The sequence below is a fragment of the Lissotriton vulgaris genome, chromosome 8 (genome assembly GCF_964263255.1).
Source record: "Lissotriton vulgaris chromosome 8, aLisVul1.2, whole genome shotgun sequence".
In the NCBI taxonomy this organism is placed as follows: Eukaryota; Metazoa; Chordata; class Amphibia; order Caudata; family Salamandridae; genus Lissotriton; species Lissotriton vulgaris.
In genome coordinates, this window is record NC_141696.1 from 644,908,740 (window position 1) to 644,916,599 (window position 7,860).

A 7,860-nucleotide genomic window follows, 5' to 3' on the forward strand; every position below is an offset into this window, starting at 1 on the left:
AACAACCAGATAGTATGAAAAAATGACTATCATATGGCAATAAGTGAGAGGTCAACATGTTTCAGCCATGAAGGTAACAATGACCAGCTTTCGTCAGGACGTACAGAAGGTGTTATGCTACTGCAAAAATAAACACATTGTCCAACAGTCTCAGGACAAATCTTAAGAAAATATGGAAATGTGAGCACCAGTGGTAATGAACCACCCTACCAGAACCTAGAGTAACCCGTAGAGACCGGTAGGTATGTGTGCAATCTTCTTTCCTGAAATCATACAAAAATACTTTGTGAAATATATGTCCTCTTGTTGAAATGTACAGTTCGATCGTTGTCTCATAAAGTTGACTACCACGCCCTAATAGTGGCAAATCAGATCAATTGCTGAATATCATAATTATTTCAAAAGAATATATTTAAGTACTCAGCCAGCTTTGTGTGGGAGTAAACCTCACCTCACCCGGCAACTGCTCGGTGAATGAGGCCCACTCTATATATAAGCAAGACAAGGAAACACAAATGAAAAGGAGGAGCTCAGATGTGTCCCTTCTAGAACAGAGAATTAGAAACCTTGATAGTTACTAAGATTCTGGTAGTTGACTAAATGGCTCTAAAACTTAGCCAGAGAGCAATGAAATTATGTGGTGGTATTTACAAGATGCATAGTGGAAGCAAATATTGCCCCACCATACAACCATAGTATAGTAATCAGTATGGGTTATGGTGTAATACAAGTATGGCCAATGGTTTCCTTAAGTCTCAGTGTATTTACACCATAACAGTGGCCACCTCCCTACAACCGATTACATGAATTCCTTTAAAAAACACTTGGAAACCAACTCCTGGCCAGGGAAGCAAATGGTAATGATGTTAACAACCCCAGCAAGCCGCTTACCTGTCCGTCGGTACCTCCGGTTGAAGACCAAGCCGAAGGGGAGGTACCAGACAGCAGGTCGACTTGCCCTTTATACTGTCTCTAATTGGTGCAAATGAGGAGAATAATTGGGGATTGATTGTCAAATAGTTTTCCAATAAAAGGCTCGCATCCTTCCTTAGCAACTGCGGCGCTACCGACCCTGTCCCCGCATGGAGATTACCCTACCGATACAGGCGCATGCACACCAACTGCAGCGCTATCGACCCTGTCGGCGCATGCTCCGAGGTCAAGACAGGATGGAAATAGCAGACGCGTGAGCGTGTTTACTCTCAAGGCTCAGATGTAAGCTTTGCATGAAGGACAGGAACAACCGGCCATCAGATATTCAGATGACCAAACTGTATAAATGTTAAACCACAAAGCATAAAAGCGATCAATTTGTCTAGGTTACATCACTGAAACAGGACGTCCTCAGCACACGGAGGCTGTCAAAAGAGGCTGTGACATCAACACGGAGTATACAATTGTCCCTGCTTGAAAAAATGCTGCTGCCGTCTCACATCCTGCTCATTTGAACGGTCATCCAGTAGACCTATTTCTGGAAAAACAGCTCATGGGGAACAATATACGAATGCATCCTGTCATGAGAATGTTAACAGAGTGCCCTAAAGCACAAGCTATGTATCCCCAGTGTTGGCAAACGATGGCTTCATCACAATAAAACCTGCCAAAAAAGAAGGCGCAACAGTACTGATGGATACTGACACCTATCGTTCCGAGTGCCGTAGACAACTTGATGATACTAAATCATATCGCCCGCTCTCTGCAGACCCGACATCGAGACTCACCTCTGAGATCAAACAACTGATTGATGAAGCTAGTGTAGAGGGGTGGATCACCCCGCATGAGGCGAGGTTTTTGGTCACGAGCCACCCGGTCATGCCTTATTTTTACTGCCTGCCCAAGATCCACAAGAGCCAGCGACCTCCGCCTGGAAGTCCCATCATTTTTGGGATTGGTTCTCTTTTGGAACCTTTATCCACCTTTGTGGATTATTTTCTGAGGCCATTGGTGAGGAAAATGCCAACTTACCTCCAAGACACCGCTGATGTCCTTAGACTTCTTCCAGAGGTTGACTTCGATGTCACTACTGACCTGTTGGACAGTTTTGACGTTGAGTCATTATACATCTGCATCCCCCAGGAGGATACTCTGGAATCAATCAGAGGCCTCCTTGATGCACGAACCCTGGACAGTATCACTCCAGTGAATTTCATCATGGAGAGTGCCAGATTGGCAATGATGGAGAACTTTTTTTGTTTTGGAGAACAAATCTTCCTCCAGATCTCCGGGACGTTGATGGACAGTATTTTTACGCCCAGCCTCGTCAACCTGTATGTCCATCTGTTTGAGCAAGATCATGTTCTCAACCACAGCAACCCGTATTTCCATTGAGTGGTGCTGTGGAAGAGATACATAGATGACATTCTTGTGGTGTGGCGAGGCTCGATCACGGAGATTCAGGCATTTCATGGATGGCTCAATCAACAGAATAGATTTCTGAAATTCATGGTAGAGTTTAGCAAGATCAAACTCCCCTTCTTGGACATTCTCATCTTTCCGGAGAATGGTAAACTGCAGTGTGAATTATTAAAAAAACCTATGGCCAGGAATTCACTGTTGTCATATGAGAGTCACCACCCCAAAGCCATACGTGACAACATTTCCGTAGGTCAGTTCCTACGTATTCGTAAAAATTGTTCAAAGTCAACCCGTTTTGACCAACATGCTAAGGAATTGTCACTACAATTACAAGAACGTGACTACCCAAAACGCCTTGTCCGACGGGCATGGAAGAGGGCCTCCAACAACAATCGTGAGACCTTATTGGATGTCCGTTGTGAGAAAGGATCATTGGAGAAACTTACATTTGTTAACAACTTTTGCACTCTCTCCAACAAGATACAGAAAACTGTGCGTAAACATTGGGGGATCTTGAACGTGGCAGCCGAGAACATTCCGCTCCCGTTATTTTCCTTCAAAAGGGGCCCCAGCCTACGAGACAGCCTGGTACACACGAGGCTTAAAACCCATCCCCATGACAACACCAATACACTATGGAACCTTCCCCCTGTCCAAGGTCACTATCCATGCAGATTATGTAATGTGTGCCCCCAAACCTGTAAGACCGAGTCCGTAGACATTGGCTCAGGTAAGCCATGGATTTTGAAGACCCACACCAACTGTAATACAGACCGAGTTATTTACATGATTATGTGCCCATGCTCACTGAGATACATTGGCCATACTACACGCAAAATTAAACTCAGAATCAGCAAACATAAAAGCACCATTTGCTGTAACAAACAATCGACGGGTCTCACCAATCATTTCCTGGCGCTGAAACACACAGCGAATGACATGCGGTGGCTTGTGCTAGAACGCCCTTTCATCTCTCCGCACGTCCGCGACATCTCGCGTTTTCTCTTCATCAAGGAACAGAAGTGGATTTTTAGACTGAAATGTGATACCAACGGTCTAAACAATAATATTCCGTGGGTGTCACTTTGATCTTCATAGATGCAAAATTATCCTTTTTCTAGAGCGTCAGACTGATAGAGATCCACACTGATGATTATTCATACTGGAGTGTTACTACACAGGGAAGTTAGTTGTAGGAGTGCATCACTTGCAGCTAATATATGTGGGGTATCATTACAGCAACTTATCCACCGCTCCCTTTTTGACACCTCCTACATGGGTTATTTTCTCTCTACATACTGCCTTTATGAGCTATCTGCTGACTAGAGTCTCTTCCTCCACAACGCTGCTGACAAACACCCTTGTCTCAGACTCGACACCTTGTCTTTTAACAACTCTAACTCTGGAGGCATCAAGGATACCTTGGTAAGCCTTTCAGACAGGCACTGGGGATACATAGCTTGTGCGTAGGGCACTCTGTTAACATTATCATGACAGGATGCATTTGTATATTGTTCCCCATGAGCTGTTTTTCCAGAAATAGGCCTACTGGATGACCGTTCAAATGAGCAGGATGTGAGACGGCATGCAGCATTTTTTCAAGCCGGGACAATTGTATACTCAGTGTTGATGTCACAGCCCCTTTTGACAGCCTCCGTGTGCAGAGGACGCCCTGTTTCAGTGATGTAACCTAGACAAATTGATCGCTTTTATGCTTTGTGGTTTAACATTTATACAGTTTGGTCATCTGAATATCTGATGGCCGGTTGTTCCCGTCCCCCATGCAAAGCTTACATCTGAGCCTTGAGAGTAAACACGCTCACGCGTCTGCTATTTTCATCCTGTCATGGCCTCGGAGCATGCGCAGACAGGGTCGATAGCGCTACAGTTGGTGCGCTTGCGTGCGGATCGACAGGTTAGTCTTCAAGCCTGGGAGCATGCGCAGCTAAGGAAGGATGCGAGCGTTTCTTGCAAAACTATCTGTCAATCAATCCCCAATTAGTCTCCTCGTTTGCAACAATTAGAGACAGTATAAAGGGCGAGTCGACCTGCCGTCTGGTACCTCCCCTTCGGCTTGGTCTTCAACCTGAGGTACCGACGGACAGGTAAGCGGCTTACTGGGGTTGTTAACATCATTACCATTTGTTTTCCTTGCCAGGAGTTGGTTTCTAAGTGTTTTTTAAAGGAATTCATGTAGTCGGTTGTAGGGAGGTGACCACTGTTATGGTGTAAATACACTGAGACTTAAGGAAGCCATTGGCCATACTTGTATTACACCATAACCCATACTGATTACTATACTATGGTTGTATGATGGGGCAATATTTGCTTCCACTTTGCATCTTGTAAATACGACCACATCATTTCATTGCTCTCTGGCTAAGTTTTAGAGCCCTTTAGCCAACTACCAGAATCTTAGTAAGTATCAAGGTTTCTAATTATCTGTTCTACAAGGGACACATCTGAGCGTCTCCTTTTCATTTGTGTTTCCTTGTCTTGCTTATATATAGAGCGGGCCTCATTCACCGAGCAGTTGCCGGGTGAGGTGAGGTTTACTCCCACACAAAGCTGGGTGAGTACTTAAATATATTCTTTTTAAATAATTGTGATATTCAGCAATTGAACTGATTTGCACTATTAGGGCTTGATAGTCTACTTTATGAGACAACGATCGAACTGTACATTTCAACAAGAGGACATATATTTCACAAAGTATTTTTGTATGATTTCAGGAAAGAAGATTGCACACATACGCACACATGGCGGACTATTTTCATATGAAAATAGAGAACATTCTAAGCGCCTTGCCCCAGGCTGTCCAGAGAATAGATACGGGTAGTCAGCCAGGAGGAGCTCTTGCCCATCTGGACACCTTTGGGCCAGTATCAGTGGTTGAAGTCCTTAAGGTATTGGGTTCCATGAAGAGCGGTTCCCCTAGGGATCCGGCCCCTGTGAGGTTCCTGAAACAGGTAGCATCTACTATTGCGGTCCCTGTTACGGACCTAATTAATGCATCCTTTGCCCAGGGCTTGGTGCCACCGAGCTGGAAGAGAGCAGTGGTAAAGGCTCTCCTGAAGAAGCCAAATCTGGATCCTTTGGATTTGGCAAATTTCAGGCCTATCTCCCTGCTTCCTGGACTCGGCAAGATCGCCGAAAGGTTGGTGAACCGCCAGTTGTCAGGCTTCCTGGAGTCCAATGGCCTGCTGCGAGACTCACAAACTGGATTCCGGCCAGGTCAAGGCACCGACACCGCTCTTCTGGCAGTCGTTGAGGAAGCCAGGAGCATTCTGGATTCAGAAGAGTCAGTGGCAGTGATCTTCTTGGACCTCAGTGCGGCTTTCGACACTGTGAACCATCAAGTGTTGATCCAACGGCTGTCCAATGTAGGGGTTACAGGTGTGGCTCTGAAGTGGCTTCGGTCATTTCTCTGAGGTCGGACTTACCAGGTTTGGGAAGGCAGTGAACGGTCAGCATCTATCCCCCTCCAGTGTGGTGTGCCACAGGGCTCTTCCCTTAGCCCTACATTGTTTAATGTATATATGGCCCCCCTGGAGGACGTGGTGGCCCCATTTGGTATTAAAATCATCAGCTATGCTGGCAACACTCAGCTGGTGGTCGCTCTATCCCAACTGGTGGATAATCCAGATTCGCTGCACTCCTGTATGTCCAAAGTTCACACCTGGATGTGTGAATCAGCTCTAAAGTTGAACGGTTCTAAGACCGAAATAATGTTGCTAGGGCATAAGATTCCCTCACTCCCTTCGACTATCTGGCCTAGCTGTCTGGGAGAGCTCCGGAGTCCTAAAGAGGAGATTAAGAGCTTGGGGGTCTGGTTAGAGCAAGACCTCTCTTTTAGGACTCAGGCGAAAAAAACGGCAGGAATCTGCTTTGGTCTTCTCCGTTCAGCTCGCAAAGTCTTGCCTCTTCTTTCTCCGATATCCAGGAAGTTGCTTATTCAGGGGCTCATTGTATCAAGACTGGACTATAGCAATGCTATTTTTCTAGGTGCCCCTGAAGCAACGTTTAATAAACTTCAGCAGGTCCAAAATGCTGCTGCAAGGCTGCTTACAAATGTGCCAAGGATGCAGTCAGCTAAACCTGCTTTGAAGGCACTGCACTGGCTCCCGGTGCGGGAAAGGGTCAAATTCAAGGCTCTTTGCACAGTGCATAAAATTCTTCAGGGGAAGGGACCTCCTATCCTGAGGAATTTTGCTGTGCCCTACAAGGCTAATAGAGCGTTGCGCTCTGACCAGAAACATCTGCTCCAAATTCCCAGAGTGAAAAGGGCCCGTACCGGCAGGAGAAGATTCTCGGTCAATACAGCCTCCCTGTGGAACGCGCTTCCTCTGAGGTTGCGCTCAGAGACTTGCACTCTTCGGTTTCGTAAACTTCTTAAAACTCATCTGTTTCCTGCTTGACGTTGCTGAACCGGCCTCTTGTTAATTGTTGGCGCCTGGACAAGCGCTGGGATGTCCTAGGGTAACTATGCGCTATATAAAACTCCAAAACAAACAAACAAACATACCTACCGGTCTCTACGGGTTACTCCAGGTGCTGGTAGGGTGGTTCATTACCACTGGTGCTCACATTTCCATATTTTCTTAAAATTTGTCCTAACACTGTTGCACAATGTGTTTATTTTTGCAGTAGCATAACACCTTCTGTAGGTCCTGACGAAAGCCGGTCATGGTTACCTTCATGGCTGAAATATGTTGACCTCTCACCTATTGCCATATGATAGGCCGCTCGTAGTCGTGGGAAATTGACTCGCCGAGGAGTTTTCCCTGCTCGCTCCTGCTACCACTAACTCGAACTCTGTCCAGTAACCTGGGAGCCCGTGTGCTCGGTTACATTCCCTGCCGGGTGCTACTGCTTGGAGAGTCAACGCCTACCGGGAGCGGGACTGCGAGGACCAGAGGTGCTTGCGCCAGGTCATCGCGCGCACCTGGTGCCTCTACCCGCCCCCTCCTCCCCGCAGGCTTCATTACGACTCGCGGCCCCCGCTTCGCGGGAGCCGCTCGTAGTCATGGGAAATTGACACGCCAAGGAGCATCCCTGCTCGCTCCTGCTACCACTAACTCGAACTCTGTCCAGTAACCTGGGAGCCCGTGTGCTCGGTTACATTCCCTGCTGGGTGCTACTGCTTGGAGAGTCAACGCCTACCGGGAGCAGGACTGCGAGGACCAGAGATGCTTGCGCCAGGTCATCGCGCGCACCTGGTGCCTCTTCCCGCCCCCTCATCCCCGCAGGCTTCATTACGACTCGCGGCCCCCGCTTCGCGGGAGCCGCTCGTAGTCGTGGGAAATTGACACGCCGAGGAGTTTTCCCTGCTCGCTCCTGCTACCACTAACTCGAACTCTGCCCAGTAACCTGGGAGCCCGTGTGCTAGGTTACATTCCCTGCTGGGTGCTACTGCTTGGAGAGTCAACGCCTACCGGGAGCGGGACTGCGAGGACCAGAGGTGCTTGCGCCAGGTCATCGCGCGCACCTGGTGCCTCTTCCCGC